This window comes from Mesocricetus auratus, unplaced genomic scaffold (genome assembly GCF_017639785.1).
Source record: "Mesocricetus auratus isolate SY011 unplaced genomic scaffold, BCM_Maur_2.0 Super-Scaffold_100015, whole genome shotgun sequence".
Taxonomy (NCBI): Eukaryota; Metazoa; Chordata; class Mammalia; order Rodentia; family Cricetidae; genus Mesocricetus; species Mesocricetus auratus.
This window is the reverse complement of record NW_024429198.1, coordinates 21,610,949-21,629,861: the sequence shown is the minus strand read 5'-3', so window position 1 is coordinate 21,629,861 and position 18,913 is coordinate 21,610,949. Positions and strand designations below refer to the sequence as shown.

Here is an 18,913-nt window from a genome sequence, read left to right as displayed (position 1 = left end):
CTCCTCCTGGTCCGGCCCGGCCCAGATCCCGCGCGAGCCGGACTCGCGTCCGCGCGTCCCGCGTCCCCGCTTGCAGTCCGGTCTACTTGTGCGTCCGGGAGGCGGCCGAGGGCTGCGGCGACCGGGGGCCTGCATCTCGGACAGCAGTCCCTGGCGGGCTGGGCTCCGGAGTGAGGATGCAGACTCCGCGCTGGAGGGCAGGAGGCCCAGGTCGGGTCCCGGAGAGGCTGGAGGGCCGGGGAGGGCGCAGGGCGGCTGTTCGCTGGCCTCCCGGAGGACGTCTGGGAGAGCCGCGGGGCTTGGTGAGCGGCCTGTACGCGGGTGAACTCGGGAGGTTGACATCTCAGGCTCTCGGTGGCGTCTTTCAAAGTCAGCTCCCAAACTGGGTGAGATCAGGGCGGCAATCCGGGTCACTGGAAGCTAGCAATTGAAACCACCAGCTTTGGGCGAGGCAGAAGTTAGCAGGGCCGTTAGATACCTGGTTCAGTTCTATCTTCTTGATCTTTGTCTGGCAGGGTTATTTTTGATTCATCTTAATTAATTGATTGGTTATGACTAGAAGTGACATATTCCGGCTCTGCGGTGTCAGCTTGGGTTTAATATCCTCCCCAGTACTCCGTCTCCCGAGAGGTCCTTCCAGAAAAAGATTTTGAAAACACCAACCCCTTCAAATGAAAGCTTTGGCAGATTTTGAATCCGTTTTTTATTTTTTTTGGTGTGTGTCTGGCTGGGTAGAGCAGAAATGAGACTATACTTTCTTCTGTCTTATGAACTGTTGAGGAATGGCTTGTTTCCAAGATTTCCCAAAGACATGCCGGCCTTGATTGTCTCTCCTAGCTCTGTTCCCTGTTCTTATGTTTTTGTAGTCCTGGCTTGTCTGTTTAGTTTAGTGTTCTTGTTCAAGTAATGCCACTCACTCCTTTATTTCACCCTCCAAAGTACTAGACAAACTTATTTTTTAGTTAATTGACTCGTGGTTAGGAGCCACGGTAGATTTGCAGTTGGCCTCAGAAGAACTATCCCATCCCAGAGGTAGTGTGCACCCCTTTTAAAAGTTCTTTCTCCACTCTGGGTAGCTCTGAATCCCTGCTCCAGATCTTAGAAGTTGGCATCTAGGCCAGTGTGTCTAATACCGGATGCAGAATGGTTGGTCAGTTTGGTCTGGGTACCATACCATGGTTGTAATGATGGCCTTGGCTGGAGACGTCATGGAATAGAGGAATTAAGGTAGGAAACCCCAGGACAGATTTGATTGAAGGTGAATGTGGAGAAGGAGTTGCCGGATCCATCTGTATTGTCGTTAAGATGTGCGAGCTGGGAAAATATGTTCTCATTGACTGGGGAGGACCTGTAGGGTGTGAACCGTTCTCCAGGGTATCTTATCCTGGCCCTTCGATGCCAGCATGTTGGAGAAGACAAAGCCTTCTCAGCCCTGCAGCTCTAGTTGTTTGGCCCCCTTTTCTGCTTGTTCCTTCCTGCTTCTTTATTGAGCTTTATTTTTGTAGCCATAGATTGAACTGGTACCTGTGGTTGGATGAAAGAGAAAGATGTCAGCTTAACAGAACTTTTTAACAGAGCAGCTCAAAAATAGGGTGAGCTACGGTGTTACTTTTTTTTCCCTCCTCAGTGGAGGTGTTTCAACTGAGATGCTGCCACCTGCCAAGGTTTGAAGGTGGGTGCTGGGGAGGGCGGGGGAGATAGCCCTTGAGGACTATTCCCTTTTCCTGTGAACTTTGGAGTTCCTTCACAGCTGTTAGTTAGTACCTGCACATTGTTTTCCAGTTTTCTTTTAATTTCAGAGCAGTAGTCACCCAGCATCCATCCCCTGTAAGGACTTAACTCCCGTGCTGCTATTTCATTCTCCTCTAAATGCTTTGTTAAAATTCCTTATTCATTTAGGTAGTCCTGACTCTTAGGCTTGGCATATACTGTCTGGCCAGTTGGTGCTAAAGTAGGTTGAGTTGGCAGCCAGCAGGTTTTTTTTTTTTTTTTTTGCATATGTCAGTGGAATTTGAACTTCACCTTTCTTTGTTCAGAGTGGAACATTGACAAGGGATAAGGAAAACTGCGAAACCAAACCAAAACAAAGAGCGCAGAATTGAGCTGGACCAGCTTTTACATTTTCAGACTCACAGGGCGGTTGTATGACTTTCTCCCAGAGTGGAACTGGGTAAAGGTGGGATCAGGGTAAGAAGCCTGATATGACTCTGGTGCTCTTTCCTGGATGCCTATCATGGCCAGGATGTTGCTTACATTAGTTCTCAGTGCCCCTGGGACCAATCACTTTTATTGCCAATCTATTTTGGGTCCCTGTCCTTGTGGCAATAAATCATTCTTTCAGAGCTCCGTATTTAACCTTGCTAGAGTGTGTGTGTGTATGGGGGGGGGCACTTACATAAATGCATTATTTTTAACCTGCCTGGCATGCTTTGGTTGGCGTTAAATGAATGTGTGGCAAACAAAGGTTTGGGGTTATTCTGAAGCTATCACACTGGGTTTCTTTCTTAGTAAGTCTTATTCTGTGCGGTCCCCTCGCTCTTCCCTAGGACTCCATGGAGAAAATTGAATGTGTCACTTTGTGAGGGGGCAGCGTGCATGCTCTCTTGTGCTTTGATGTGATGGTTTCCTTATGAAGTACAAGCAAGTTTCTCTTCATATTTGTGCTCTTAGTACCGGTTACGATGCAGGCTGCAGACTTGTGTTCTGGAAGCCTGGAAGCTGTGGCCGCGTTAGGTTTTAAAACAGTGACTGAAGTAGGTCTCTGGAACCCTTGGTGGTCTGACAAGGAAAGCTGAAAAATGCGGTCAATGCTAGTGAGTGCTGGCCTCTGGGTAGCTAAGCTGCTTTAGAGGGTGAGAATCCAAAAGAATAAGTAAATCAATCAATCCAGAAGTGACTTTTGAGAAATAAAACAAGATCAGTAAAATCATCACTTTCCACTGAGACATTGCAAAGTAGCTTATTGACGTGGGGTATTGTATTTTTCCCCATTTACAACTTAACCGTCTAAGACTCAAGTGAAGATTTCGTTGGAGCTATTTTAACCCTTTCAGCTTTTCACCAACATTTTAAAATGAAGTCAGTGGTGATGTTCAAAGTGAAATGTGTTTTAATTATGGTTTTTAAAGATATGGTTAAAAATTCAAGGATTTTTCTGTGTAGCCTTGGCTATCCTGGAACTTGCTCTGTAGAACAGGCTGACCTCAAACTCATAGACATCCGCCTGCCTGTGCCTTCTGATTGCTGGGATTAAAGGCATGTGCCACTACCACCCGTCTTTTAAAAACTTTTAAAATGTTATGATGGATTTGGAATTCATTCCTAATTGAAAGTAAGAGGTAATGCTTGAAGTTATCAACTTAAGTAAACTATAGCTGATATTTATTTTGCTTACTTTACTCCTGCACTGAGAAAACAAAATTTTAATCTCATATTCTTGGCAGAATTCCAGGGAAAAGTCAAGTTCTTAATCAATAGCCACACTTACCTAGAAAAAAATCACTTATGTTGATAGAAGTGAGCTCTGTTATACTATAAAAAGCGGCAACGGTGACCTTCCTCATCCGTCGTCAGCTCTACCGTGCAGTGGCCTTTATTACCTTGAGTGCATTATCTTGACAGTACCACAGGCAGACAGGTCCTCTGTGGACAGTGAAGAGAGCATCTGGGTAGCAATTCCACACCGGTGAAAGGTGTTTTCTGCTTGGGTGTCCTTTCCCTCATTCCTGCGTCTCTGGCTTCTGCCCCACACACTTGGTGATTGAGCGATCTGCCTGGAGCACAGGTGTGCACTGTACCTTCTCACTCTTTATTTAATCTGCTGGGGTGCAGCAGCCAGGAGGGACTCATGGCTGGAGCAAGGGCCTCTGAGGAGCTGTTGACTGCAACAGTAGCACAGGCGTGAATGCACCCATGGGAAACTTCCCAGTGACCACTGGGGATCTGGCTGCTTTACTTTTCTGCCGGAGTCCATGCCTGAGCCTCTAAATTGATAAAGGCAGCCTAAGGCTGTGGGGCAAGGCTCGTAGGCCTTGGTGTCTGACTGTCTCGTCTGCCTTCTGTCCCTTAGTCTTCCTGATCTCTGGTGTTAGATTCTCCTCCTCCAGAGAAGCCAGAGAAGTGTTAACCAACACTCCACCAAACCCCATCAGAACCCTACTTTATTTCAGCTCCCCGCCAGCTTATAGAAGCCAGTTTATCTCCAACACAGCTCTGTTATGATGTTATTAGGGGTCACAGGCAGAGGTTTTTGTTTATGGGAAATATCACTGTTAACATTTATGGTTGGTATGTAAATATTCAGTTGACGGTTCTGTTTTTTTTTTTTTTTCCCTCTTTCTTTTTTTAAGACAGGGTTTCTCTGTGTAGCCCTGGCTGTCCTGGAACTCTCTCTGTAGACCAGGCTGACCTTGAACTCACAGAGATCCACCTGCCTCTGCCCCGAGTGCTGGGATTAGAGGCGTGCGTGAGCCACTATCACCGGCTTTGAATTCTTAATCAATAGTAGAAACATTTAATTTCCTTCAAAGTTGTGTTTTGACCTTTATTTCCTCTTTCTATTTCCTGTCCATGTAAGGAAGCCCCTGAAGGTCCAAATAAGGAGCCCACTTGGGAAAATTATTATGCATGTCATGGGTGAGGAGCTGGTGAGAGAGGCTCGCTTGGGGTGCAGTGAGCACCGCTGACACTGCCCCTGTGGAGTGCTTCGTCTGGTGGCACGTGTGCTGTGTGTGGATAAATGTACTTGACTTTTAGATTGCTAGCCACCTGTCTGTGATTGTCTTGGGGAGGGGACAAGTGTGATGCATTAAATACCTCACCCTATTTGGGGTTTTCCCGGGAAAATAAAAGTCCCTTCCTGGGTTTGCACGAGAAGGGTGACTTAGGAAAATTGGCTGGCATGTCAGTAATAAGGTCTGGTACTTAAGGCGTACGTAGGTCATGTGTCTTTCAGTACTGGCAGCTATGGTTTCTGCTGCTCTATGTTTCCCCTCTCTGGTGGTCTTTGCTGTTGTACAGTGTGACAAGCAGAGTAGCACACGCAGCATGGTCTGCCCAGCCCCAGCACTCCTGGCATGAAGAAAGCTTTCTAGGGATGAGCGGCGTTTCTGGAGACAGGCCACTCCTGTCTTACTGTCTCAGAGCATCCCTGGGTTTTCTTTCTACCCGTTTCTCATTCTGAGAAGGAGTGAGTGAATTGTTAATGTGTCTGTATCTCCCCCACAGAAGACTTGTAACCATGAAATAAACAACTGTTCCTGAACTTGTAAATATGATTCACATGTACAGTTCACATGTAAAGGATGATCCCCGATATTTTTAGATAAGAGTTTTTGGTACTTTTTTCTTTGTTGGTTTCCATTTTGTTCCACTTCCTCTTACACCGACTCCATAATACCTTTCAATTTATTTCTTTATTTAGCAGAGAGAGAGAAAGAGAGAGCTCCAAAAACATACCTGTTCTTCTGAGACCCAAAAACATACCTGTTATTCTGAATCTACCATACCAGCCCTGCCCTCCAGGAAAAGCTGGTAGCCTGTTAATGCTGTGATTTGTCAGGTCCTATGTAAGATGTCTTATGTACCTCTTTTCTTTGAAACTAAAGTCTCCTCTTCCGGCATGTGGTTCTGTTTTGGGTTACAGATGAGTCTGTCAGCCTCTTCTGAGGGTGAATGACCTCCCCCTTTTCCCTCTTCCAAAGGCACCTGTTCCCTTTATTTCCTAACAGAGGGAGAGAGTAAAATGACCTCCCTGTATACTGCATCCTGCAGAGTTTGGGTTGTCAATTTAAAATTTAATACACAGATCTTTGGGTGTTGATGGTCAAAGCTATAATTTGCCAAATAAAAGTTGAGTGAAAGATTCCAGGATATAGTAAGCATTTCCCCTGTTTTGGTTTGGGTTCTCTAACTTAGTTTCTCTTTCTCTTTTCTTACCTAATTGCAACAGATGCTACTTCTACACAAATAACACAAGTAGCCCCGGATAGCCAAGTGAGGTGTGATGGCCATGTTGTTTTTCGGTTTACAGCCATTGCAGACTACAGGGAAGCCTTGATTGAAGTGCTGCTCCCATGTCTTTGGCTGTCTGGACTGAATAAGTGCTGGGAAATGTCTGTGACTGTACATGCCGTGTTGGCAGGCATGTTATACATTATAATGAGTTCTAGGGCTTCCTGTCTAACTTAGGAAAAGAACAGGCGGACATGAGGAGGACAGAGGGCTGGGGAGCTTCTTTTGGAGGGGCGGTTTTCCTAAGCGGCTGTGGCTGTTCTGGCTTGTCTGTGGAAAGCTGTTTTGTTCTCTGCACTCTTCCTTTGCTGTTTTTCAAGTACAGCAGACTGTGTTGAGATACAGTGGTAAGGAGGAGGCTCATTTTTCTCCCTTCTCTTTAGTGAGGCAATTCATAGGCATTTGTTTTGAGCTCTTCTATCATTGGGGTTCATTTCCATCAGCCCCACTTTTTAAAAATCTCTTCATAGTTGATAGACAGCATCACCCTTATGAGATTTTCAAAATTTTTCAGTTTTACTTCTTAGTATTTGACAGTTTCCAGAATTAAAAGAACAGACTTGGGTGGCCGTTTGGTGTGTAATTGTGGGTTACTTTTGACCCATTATTACACTAAGTCTTTTATTTCAAAGTAATAAAGGTAATACAAAGGGCAGGCCCACATCAGCTTGATTGAATTGTAGCTTCTCAGGTACTTTTGCCTATTCAGGATGTTTAGTTGGCTCTATCTTTACTGTTAATAACATTTAGAGTTACAGTTACTTGGAAAGGGAAGAAACTCCTTTGAGAATTCAGAACCTCATACTCTGCAAAGAAGGGCTTTACTCTGATTTCCTACTTGTTACCATTTCACTCTGCTTTGTCTGTCTCTGTGTGAATTCAGATACATCATTTGCATACTATTTTGTTCTGAACCTTTTGAGTGTAAATGGCAGATGTGATGATGCCCATTGCCTCTAAATCAGTGGTTCTCAACCTGTGGGGTAGTAGAGATGTAGCAGATCAGATATTTACATTTCAGTTCGTAACAGTAGCAAAATTACAGTTATGAGGTAGCAATGAAATACTTTTCTGGTTGGGGGTCACCACAACACCGAGGAACTGTATTAAAAGGTCGCAGCATTAAGAAGGTTGAGAACTACTGCTATAAATGGTTCTGCATTTATTTCTAAGAACAAGAAAATGTCCTGATGTAATGATGAAGATCAGGGAGTTGTTACTATTTTTGTTTTTGAGTAGGGTTTCGTTAAGTAACCTGGGTGGGCCTTGAACTTATGGTCTTCTTGCTTTGGTCTCCTGGGCTGGGATTAAAGGCTGATAGCACTGTACTTTGTGCGTACAGTAGCATCATATAAATCTACCAGTTTAATAGAATTCTATTTGTTCCAGAAATGCCATTTTAACAAATAAGAAAAAAATGATGGTTCATGATTCTTTTAGGACCACGTATTATATTTAGTTTTTAATAGCTCCTTGGATGCTATTAATGAGAATATCTCCTGAGTTTATCTTCTCTGTTACCTTGGTGGTTATTGAATATTTGTCCTGATGACTGCCTGTCAGTTTGAGACGTATGATTCCTCATTAGATTCAGGTTGTGGAGTTTTTGTCAGGAGGCTTCCCATAATAATGCATCTAGTAGCAATCTGGCTTCCTCCAGCTTCCCCACTGCACCTAGCTGCCCCCTGCATCCAGTTGCCTCCCTGCCATCCGCTTCCCCTGCTATCAAGCTTCCTTATTGCATCCAGCTGCCCCTGCCACCCAGCTTCCTCACTGCCATCCAGCTACTCCACTGCCACCCAGCTTCCTCACTGCCATCCAGCTACTCCACTGCCACCCAGCTTCCTTACTGCCATCCAGCTACTCCACTGCCACCCAGCTTCCTCACTGCCACCCAGCTTCCTCACTGCCACCCAGCTTCTTCACTGCCATCCAGCTACTCCACTACCACCCAGCTTTCTCACTGCCATCCAGCTGCTCCACTGCCACCCAGCTTCCTCACTGCCATCCAGCTGCTCCACTGCCATCCAGCTGCTCTACTGCCATCTAGCTGCTCCACTGCCATCCAGTTGTCCCACTGCCATCCAGCTGCTCCAATGCCATCCAGCTACTCCACTGCCATCCAGCTTGTCCCCTGTATCCAACTGCCCCCTGCCATCCAGCTGTCCCCCTGCATCTAGCTGTTCCAGTGTGATAGTGTCACTTTAATCACTTGGTTCAGGTGGTGACTCCAGGTCTCTCTCCCTTTGTAATTACTTAGCATTTTGTGGGGAGGTAATTTGTGGCTGCACAAAACCCTCTTTCTTTCCTTTTTCCATTGGTTGGTTGTGGCATCTCTTATAGATTTTGTCTGAATTACTTGTTACTCGATGGTTTGCCACATGGCGATTTTTCTAACAGTATCATTCTTTGTTATTGTTTTTCCACCATGAAGAAGAGGTTTTGCTTCTGCTTAATGTAACGTGCGTTGGTAAGTGTGGCCTCATGAATTGCTTTCTGTGCATTGTGTTAGTTATAACCCTGCTGTCATTATCTTGTTTGATGCTCAAACTGTCTGCAATTTGAGCAGTGACTTCAGGCTAGCTCCTTTGTCTTTCGTGACCCGTCTACATAATTTTATTTTATTTTTAGCTCTCACTTCGTGGCACAATAAATAGTTCAAGGATCATCTTGTTTTTCCCTTGCCCCAGCCCTGATATCAGCCATTACTGATTCATTTTAGTAGAGTGGACACTAAGTGTGTTCATTGTAGGACCTCTCAGTGGACTGCGCTCCTGAGTGTGTGTATAAATACTGCATAACCAAACACACACTTAACGTAATTGCACAGTTGCATTCATACTCAGGTCTCTTTCTGCACCTAACTGTAAGAAAAACCTAGTGTTGGACTCAGGCAGCTGGCTCGCTCACAGGTGCATAGTCTTGTTGGTTCCATGCTTGTGACTCCGCTTTGGTGGTGAGGTACATGGCAGGCAACAGTTGCAGAATCCTTGCCTCTGCCAAGGATATACGCAAATGTCCATCTTCCAGTTGAAAATGTAGATCAGCAGTTCTGGTCAGCTTTTGGTCCACATAGGGCCTTGTCAGATAGCCATCCAAACAAACAGATGAAGCCATGGTCTTCAGGGTGCCAGACACCGTCTTCAGCTTGCTTTTCCATGATGCTGAAGTGCGAAGTTGGAAATAAGGAGTTGCCAAGAAGGAAAGAAAGGTTGATTTCAAATAGATATGGTTTACTAAAATGACTCCTGCTGTGGGGGAAAGTTTATCATCTTCATCTCATTGTACACCAATTGCAGGAGAGGAGAACTAAGGAAGGCGTTTAATCAGTAAGAACGCCTGACGAGGCGTCTGTGTAGGAGCTGAAGTGAGAATGGCTGTGGCCTGGTGAGGTTGGGTTAGGCCCATCTTATCTCAGGACTCCACTTCAAGTCAGGAGTCAGGGTTTGAGGATGCAGTGCTCGCTGCCTTCCCTTGACCTTTCCCAGAGACCATGGGAGGTGAATGTAGTGCAGTGATACTTCCGGTTCAGGTTCAGAGTGTGGTTTCTGGGAAGGATGTGAGTGTGGACATGCGTGTGCACACATGTACACTCAGTTCTAGAAATCATAAAACGGTGGGTGAGATTTTTGTGTTCCGGGCAGAGTATTTGCTCTTCTGGTACTGTTGTGTATTATTTTGTGCATTAAATCATAATGTGGAATTTTGGTCCTTGATTTGGGGAGATGGACTTAACTTCATAGGTTGTGTTCTGCACTTTCTGTAAATATTCTCATTCTTGTTAAATTGCATTCTGGGACGTTTGGCTGCTGTTCCTCCTGAAGCACTTCATATGACTAAAACCTTTTGCCAGAAAAGGATGGCAGTTTCTTAACACTTTGAGAGAGGTTTTTGATGTTAGTGAAGTTGGGGGTCGTGACTGAGGGTGCGATGATGCCAGGTTTTCTTGGGAAAGGCTTTTGGGGGATGATAGAAAAGTTTTGTGTTTGAAAGGGGTTATCGTTTCACAGCGGTGTGAGAATGAGAAGCATAGAACTGTATTTCTTAAATGAGGTGACTTTTGTAATACCTAAGCTGTAAACCAATGAAGAAAAGGGGCCCGGATGGTAGATCCTCAGACGTCTTCAGTTTTGGGGCGTTTCCTGGGATTCCCTTTGAGGAAGGCAATGCTAATCCAGGTACACCGAGCTCACAGGGCTCTTTCCTCAGCCTTTTGGGACAGACTTGAAGTTGCTTCGTGGACCCGAGTCCTCCGGGAAAGCAGCAGTTTCTGGTGATGACTCCTTCTCTGACATTCTCTTGTGACTTGACCTCAGTTAGGGAGCTCTTTCTACTGACAACCCCTTTTTTATTGTCCAAGAATGGGCGGGAAATCCCTGTATTTGACAGGAGATTGTGGACCTGGTCTGACCTCTACTTGCAAATGTGGTGGTATATTTAGAATCTTGTAGACCTTGGATTAATTTTTTAGCAAGTGTTAAAATAATTTAATTTCCTTCCTACTGATGGTCTCAGACCCAATGAGGTTTTTTTTGGGGGGTGGGTAGGGAAGGGCATGGCTGACTAGGGTAATAGTTGAGTTTCCTACAGAGTTGTGGGGAAGTTGACATAAGCAGCTTTCTGCTGTGTTCCTCCTTCCTGACGAGAGTGATGTTAGCATGATGTAATGTCACAGCCAGCACTTTCCACCAGTGCAGTTTATACATCGCATGCTGGAGTCACTTTTGCTCACTTAGCATGGGGACCAAGATATGGAGTGTTTGTTTAGATTCCCACACAGACACCATTAATTTGCAGAAAGGCATATATACTCAGTGGCAAGAATTTTCCTTGTGTGTGCCATGGAGTTCAGTTGACACTCGGTGCAGTGTACTAAGCCTCACCTGAAAGCAGACATCTCAGGAGGAAGACAGGATTTTGTTGGGCTTCAAATTACTTTGGGGCAAGGTTCCTGAAAGAAGCGAAGCCCCAAGGCTTTTTTGATCTTGCAGCGATCTGAAATTCCCTGTTCTAGTGTATACATTAAATGCACATAAAGCTTCCTGGAGGGCACCTGCTGTGCAGAGTGTCTGCAAAGGGACCAGAGGCATAGGGACAAGAGCCTCTTATTGCACAGTGCCTCCTGTTGGGTGGTGACCTTTGTGGATACATGCTCTGTCGTCCACGATTCTAGATTCCAAATGCCTAGCTTAGCATTAGTTAGCACTTGAAGTGCTTCTCATCTTCAAAGGCCTTTATGGGCATTATTTAATGTAATGAATGAGCTGTTTATCCCCTGAGCAGCGTCAGTGTGCCGGGTGCCATGCAGCTGGAGAAGACAAAAATACTGTTCTGTCCAGTGGGAGTTTATAGTCCAAAGAGGCAAGATGATTAGGCAGGTTCTCCTTTGGCCTCCTTTTAAACTATGCTGGGGAATAATGTAAAAGTTAAAATTAAAGAGACGATCGGCGAGCACAGGCTTTGTAATTGAAATTGCCCTCAAGGTGAAAATGAATTTTGAGATGCTCTTAAAAAGACATAGCGCATTAGGTCTCATTTCTCACACGCTGGTTGGCAGAAGTGGTGTCTTCCTCTGCTCTAGGCTAGGGCGGCAGTGTAGACCAGGCAGAATCAATCAGTCTCCATCCTCTTGCCCTGCTCATCCCAAATGCCTGCTTTTATTTGCACTGTGTTGGATGCTGCCTTCCAGTGGGGAATCACATGTGAGGGCTAGTGGATGTCTGAGTCGCAGACCGGATCCGCTCGATGCCCAGCTTTGGCGGAGCCAGGCTCAAGGGAAACTTGAACTTGTTGCCCTATCAGCTCGTTCTGTGCTGTGTCCAGTACTTCTTGCTTGTACTTGCTGGCCCCTCCCTCTTTGTGGTTTGCTTTCCTGATGAGCTCTGTTGCCTTTGGGAAGCTGCACTTGTCTGTCCTGTGTGTGCTTCCTGTGGTCCATTGGTCTTGGCATGACACCAGAGTACAGCTGACTTGGACTTTGCTCTTCTGTGTTGTAATTATCCCTTCAGTTGTGAGTGTGAGCTGCTGGGAGCAACTTCTGATTTATGCCCACGTTTCCTCAACCTAGACCAGTGCAGTTCCTGGACTTTTTTTAAGACACAGGATCTCTCCATCTAGTTCTAGGATAGTGCCCTAAATGTGTAATCCAGATGTAGACACATGTAATGCACGTGTAGACAGGTCCTCTAAGCTATGTCTTAGCTTAGTTGTGGGCCCTAGGGTTATATCTGTCCAGTTATGTTATACTAAAGAAACATCTAAGCCAGTACTTATCAGGAAAATATGTCTCTTTACCTCACAGTCTTGGAGACTGAAAGTTCTAGCCTCAGACTCTGGATAGGGCCCCTAACTGCTCCACATCTTGGCAGATACATGATGATGAGAGCATGTGCAGGCAGTGGAAATCCCCCTGTAAGACAAGAAGACAAAGTGATTCAGGATTCAGGCTACCTCTCCATAGCTATTTCTCTCACGAGAACTAACTCAGGCTCTCAGGAAAATCACTTGAATCCCTCCTGAAGGCGGTACTCCCAGTGACCTGGGATTTCTCATTAGGCCCCAACTCTTAAAGATCTGTCCCTTCTCAGTATAACCACACTGAGGACCAAGGCTCTAGCTGGTGTATATATCCTTTAGGTACAAGACATAGGCACACTCTTGCAAGGACCATAGTCAGTACTGAGTACGGTGTGATAAGAGCAATTTGTAGACTCCTTCCAGCAGTGTACCTGGAGCACTTGAAGAGCCTAGGTACTGCCATCTATGAGGCATGCTTGCTTTGTGAAGGAGAAGACACAGTTGGGCCCCCAGCTAAAGAAGTGATGGTGTTGCCATAGAGATGTTGCACAGTTTGGAAGGAGACTGGAGCGATCACATCGTAAATGATCAGAACAGATGGCTTGTCATCTACGTTCTCTCAGCCCAGATTCTTTATACTGATACTCAGAGCATGGCAAATGCCAGCTCTTTGTTCTTTTACTGTAGAGATGCCACAGTTCATACAGAGTAAGATCCGAATTGGGTGATATATGCCATAGACACAGTTACAAGTGGTGGTGATGTAGGGTGGGAGGGTATTTGAGGCATTTTAGAATGGCCTCTTTCACTCTGCCCTTAGACACACATATAATTTGCACATTTTTCAGTTTCTGCTTAATAAATTTCACATCGTCTCATTATTTTTGATGAGGAATCAAACACAGGATCTTGTGCAAGCACCCCACCACTGAGCTGCATTCTCAGATCCTTCACTTACTATTTCGATAGCACCAGTCAGGGATGTGTACATACACACACACCACATATGTGTATTTACATGTGTGTGTATCTGATGAATGAAATATGTGTGTGTGGACTTTTTGTTTTAAGGTAAGGTCTCAGTGTATAGCCCTGGTTGCCTGCCTTGAAACCATACTTCTTTCTGACTCATCCTCCCAAGTGCTGGGATTCTGGAAGAGCACTACCAGTGCCTGGCCATTCAGGGATCATTTCATCTCCTGGCTTGATAGAAGATGAGATACGATGTAGGAGGTTTGTTGGCAAAAGAATATAGTAGTGCCATTTTAGGTTTAGACAAAACATTTACTTCCAAGATATTTTCATATATGGTCAGCCGAGTAAAGGGAATTTTTTTGTAATATGGTCTCTTTCCTGTTCTGGAATGATGGGACCTCCTGATGATTGTACCTCCTTTAAAGAACAATGCTCTTTCTGAGGACACTTGAATGAGTTGGCGGATAACAGAGATGCTCTATGCAGCCTGTTGTTTCTCCTTTCACCATGTCTACAAAGAGTGGATAGGTGCTGAAAATTCTCCACACTAAGGAAATGATAATTATATATATATATGTATATATATTATTTAAATTAGAAACAATCTTATTTTACATATCAATCCCAGTTACCTCTCCCTCTCATCCTCCCATACCTCCCGAAAACCCCCCATCCCATCGCCCATCCACTCCCCAGGGAGGGTGAGGACTTCCATGAGGGATCATTAAAATCTGTCAAATTATTTGGGGCAGGGCCTCTGGCAGTGGAACCAGGATGTGTCCCTAGTGCACACACGGACTTCGGGAGCTCATTTCCCATGGAGGGATACTCTCTTAGTCTAGATACACAGAGGAAGGCCTAGGAGATGATACTTTTGTTACTGTCACTTAAAAAAACAACAACTTACATGGGAAGCACTGGTCGTTATTAATATAGTAATTGTAGATTTTTATGTGCCGAACGCATTTAGAAATCTTAGAAGGCTTTCCTGCATTCATTTTGTTGAGTTTCACTATGTATCATCCATCAATAATATCTGCTAAAGGGATGAACAAGTAGGTTTTGCGGTCTCTAGATCTCCCTACATTGCCGATGTATGACTATAGGTTCTTGTCGATTGCACCTCTGCCCACAGAAGGGCCTTTTGCTTGTCTGTTCTGTTTCTCTGCTGCTGGGTTCCCATCTTCTGAGCAGAGATCCATATCCAGTTAGTTTGCCTCTGCTGGATGTAGTAATTCTTCTCAACAGTGACTCATTCAAGTGACTTAAGTCTCTTGACACTTCCATGTCAACAATAGAAAGGTTGTTTTAAAGCCTTATCCAAATGCCTCTGGGTTGCTGGGTTGTAATTTAGACCTTGGCTAGCTAGCATGTAGGAAGCCCTGGGTTTGGAACCCAGAACTACATAAAACCAGAGTTTGAGGCTAGCCTGGCCTAAATGAAACCATGGAAACTGCCAGAGCTTCCACCACTGCCACCGCTGCCGCCACCACCGCCACCGCCGCCACACAGTTTTAACAGAAGGACTCAGCCATTGGAGTGAGGGAAGGGAAGTGTCTTGGTCACAACTGCCTGATAATTGTGCTGCCCCAGAAGGGGTTAGAGCCAGTTCCAGTGAGTTAGAAGGAAGTTGTCCAGATGTTTAGATGCCTGACTTGAGAGGTCATTTGGTGTTGTAAAAGTTTGTGGCTTTTGTTGTATCTGCCTTTTCTCAGAGTACTTCAGGAAGATTCAAATAGTGGCCTCTCTCTCAGCCAACCAGATCCCTGCTTTCCTCGATCAACCTCTTGCCCCACTGGTGTTGCTAGGATTCACCTTTCCACTTGGTGATTCCCTTGTCTGTCAGTTACTCCAGGAGAAGAAGCTTCTTCATTGTGTGTCAAATTCAGCTTTTTACGCATATTTCCATGTTGAGTGTCTTAAAAAATATCAACAGTATGTAAGGGCTCTGAGAACTGTTTATCAGGCGTCCTCTGAAGCAGGATGGATGGCCTCTTCGTGCTGGTCTATGGATGTGCAGTGGAGAGGACCCCTGGCTCTCAGAAAACAAAGGAGTGTCTGAAGGGAGAACCACAGGTGAATTCCAGCAATCTCCACCCCCCTGCACCGTCCTCCTTAGCTTAGCCTCCCTGTAGACATATTTTATTTTCCCAATTGTCTGTCTACTGTTTTTTCTCAGGCTCAGTGTTTCATCTGCTTCTCAAGGGGACTTTCCTTGTTCAGGAGAGTGATTCACCCACAGGTCCTGCTCCCTGCCGCAGCCCTTCTTAAATAGCCTTCTCTGCCCAGAAAGAGGCTTTCTCAAGAGGCCCCAGTCCCTGTAAACAACTGCCAGAAAGACCCTCCTTAAGGGCTGTGTTGACTCCCGGTGGTGTCATTTTTAGGCCTGTGCCTGGGCGTTCTGGCCTCCAGGGGCTGCTGGGTGACAGAGCAGAGTGACCAGGGGCTGCTGGGTGACAGAGCAGAGTGGCCAGGGGCTGCTGGGTGACAGAGCAGAGTGGCCAGGGCCTGCTGGGTGACAGAGCAGAGTGGCCAGGGGCTGCTGGCACACCCACCCATTTTAGCTTGCTGAAGTGTTTTTCTTCCCGGAGTGAACACTTCATTTTTATTTTCTCATAGTGTTTTTTTCCTCTGTGTTTGTCTTCTCGTTTTGACCCTGTGAGGTCACCTGCTGCATTCATGCGTGGCCAGTCACACAGCTGGGAGGCAGAGCTAGGAGGGTCCCGTGTGTCGTCCCCCCCACCCCCTCTGCCCGCCCCCACCCCCGCCCCAGCCAGGAATTTAGGAGAGAGGACTGTAGAGCAGGCTGTGGGTTGCACCTCCACAAGGGTTGCCTAACAGATATCCTGCATATTAGATATTTATATTACGATTTGTGACAGTAGCAAAGTTACAGTTACCAAGTTGCAATGAACTAATTCTATGGTTGGGGGTCACCACAACATGAGGGACTGTATTAAAGGGTCACAGCGCCAGGAAGGTTGAGTAGCACTGCTATAGAGTCTGATAGATTCTGTCTCAGCCCCTAAGCACAGCCGTAAAGTGGGAGGGGAGCGATGGCCTCTCAAGTGCCCTGTTCCTCCTCTTTGCGTTCCTCCTCTACTCAGTCTCCGCCACTCCTTTCCCTCCTCCTGTGCCTTGTCACCTGGCAGTCACCTGACCCATTCTCTTTCTGCTTGAATTGTCTGGATTAGCATTTGCATTTGTTTTGATCCTGGTAAACTTGGTTTAGCACCTAAACCTGATGGTCGGTACGTTTTTTGGAATACTTTAGTCTGTTTTGTTAAACTGTCTTATTTCTTGAAAATGATTTTGGCTCACCTCTGCCCTAGCACACATAATTTCTCCTTGATATTTTATTTATAAACTGTAATTGTCAATGAGCATGAGTCTACTCCTGTTTGTGCCCCGAGTACTTGGGAGTGAGCAGGGACTGCTGTACCCCCAATCTTGCGGGGATGGGCAGTTCTCTTCCTGTCTTGAGAGTCAGGTGTTCAGTGGTTAGCCATTGAATCAGCAGACTTGGGCAGAAGCCCCAGACATTTTATGGTATGATGTCCTCACTGATAAAAAATTTTGTGGGAGCGGGAAGAAAGGAAGAGAGAGCGAGCGAGTGAGCGAGCGGGTGAGCGGGCAAGCATGTTCTTGCAGATGAGGAGTGAGGGGGAGGCAGTGCGTGAGGGGAGGTTCATGGAAGAATGTCTCCCTGCTTGCTTGGCCGAGGTCTCTTTGCTGCTGTTAACCGGCTCAGTGTTGTTCACTGCTGCTAATGAGTTACAGGCCTGCCAGGGCTTCCGACTCTTGATTGGCAGGTGCACTGTGGACCCCATTGGTTTGTGCTGATTGCTCCCCAGTGGATCAGTCAGCAAATAGAGCATAAGTAGTGGATCATGAAGAAACCCCTGAGCATGTTCCCTTTAAGATGTGAGAGCCCATGCCTATGGATGGCTTTTTGGTGTCCATGTCTTAGTGGACGGGTAATTTTAGGGGAACAGTGGCACTGGGAAGGCGTCCTGAGCTCTTTGAAAATATTTTTGTGGGAATATGTTCCATAAGCCAGTCAAGAATGTTCCAGGCCCTCTCTGTCTTCCTCTTCTTTGCACTTTAGTTCCACCTCTGGGACTTTGCCCCACTCCTCCTGTCTCCCTGGAGGCTTTATTCATGTCAGTCTGAGAGCAGGCTGCAGGGCCCTTTACGTGCACAGATATGAGGCCAACCCAGTTTTTCTCATAAGTAGGTCATGTTGTTTCTACTAAGTAGGATTTCAAAAACTCCTTAAAGAAAAAGTATTTTAAGGGGGGATGACCAGCATCTAGTCTCAGCCTTGTTTCTGGGGCTCGCCAGGAGCGTGGAGGTTTCTGGGTGAGCAGGGGCAGCCACAGGATTGCCAGAGTCTCCTGTGTCCACACTAGTAGGCCGAGTGGTGGGTCCGGCAGGAGCACCTGGTTCCTGGAAGCTGGTGACATTGAACCTGCACAGCAAGTGCCTATTCCATCAGCACTGTCTCCAAGGAGTGTGCTGTGGGCCTCTCTCTCGCTGAACTGTGAACTCTTGCTTTTCCTGGTGACTAGAGAACCACACAACTCTTGCAAGTCTTCCTGAATAAGCCCTTTATCTGCAATGGCAGTCATCTGATACTAGTGTAGCCAAGTCCCCGTGAATCAGGAAGGGAAGAAATCACAGTAGGATTTGTCAACCAGTCCCCAAAAGAATGGGACTAAATGCAGGAATAAACTTTGGAAGAGTTTTTAGAATTCTGATATTTTTTAAAATTGAGAGGAAGCCTGACTATTGAAAGCGGCTATGTTCACAGGTGTAATATTCATAACTCAGATTAGCAAAATGCTTTATTACTGGTTCAAGAGCTGGGTCCTCAGGTGTCCTGCCTGAGTTGTAACTGATCTTTACGTATGGTTTACAGAGCACAATGCAAGGAAAGTTTATATAGTCTTTTAGTAGGGCCTTCTCACACAGGTGAGTCCCTGAGAGGGTCTCAACATGTGCCATCTTTACATTTAGTTAATTAATTCATCATTATTACTTTTTTGATTTTTGTCTTTTTGATGCATCACTATGTAGCTCTGGCTCTTCTGGAACTCATGGGGGTAGACCAAGATGGTCTTAAACTCTCAAAAGTCTGCCTGCCCAAGTGCTGGGATGAAAGATGTGCACTACCACAGCGCCCACATACCACCTTTTAGAAGTTGGACACTCCAATGAATTTGAATATTTTTAAAAATGTATTTTGTTATCACTTGTGTGAATGTGTGTCTTTGTGTCTGTGTTTGTGTGTCTTTGTGTGTGTGTTCATGCCTGTGGTCAGAGGCCTGAGGAGTCCAGAAGAGTAAACCACTGGAGATACTAGCAGTTGTGAGTGGCCTGACATGGGTGCTGGGAACTGAACCTGGGTCCTCTGCAGTAGCAGTCTGTGCTCTTAACTGCTGAGCTGTTTCTCTGATCCATGTCCAAGTATTTGCCACATAGAGCAGTTATATAGTTTGGTATAGGACATTCATTTCTCCTTATTTCAGGAGGTCAGTGTTTGGTTCTTGTGGACTTGCCGGCTGACTTTGTATTACTGGGGAATTTCTTTCTAGTGTTATGTGTATGTGTGCATATCCTGTTCCTC

General features: G+C 45.8%; 1 protein-coding gene across 1 annotated transcript in view; it reads left to right on the top strand.

Moving 5' to 3' along the window:
* Positions 1 to 18,913, top strand: part of Trio (trio Rho guanine nucleotide exchange factor) — a 275,905-nt gene that overhangs the window by 992 nt on the left and 256,000 nt on the right.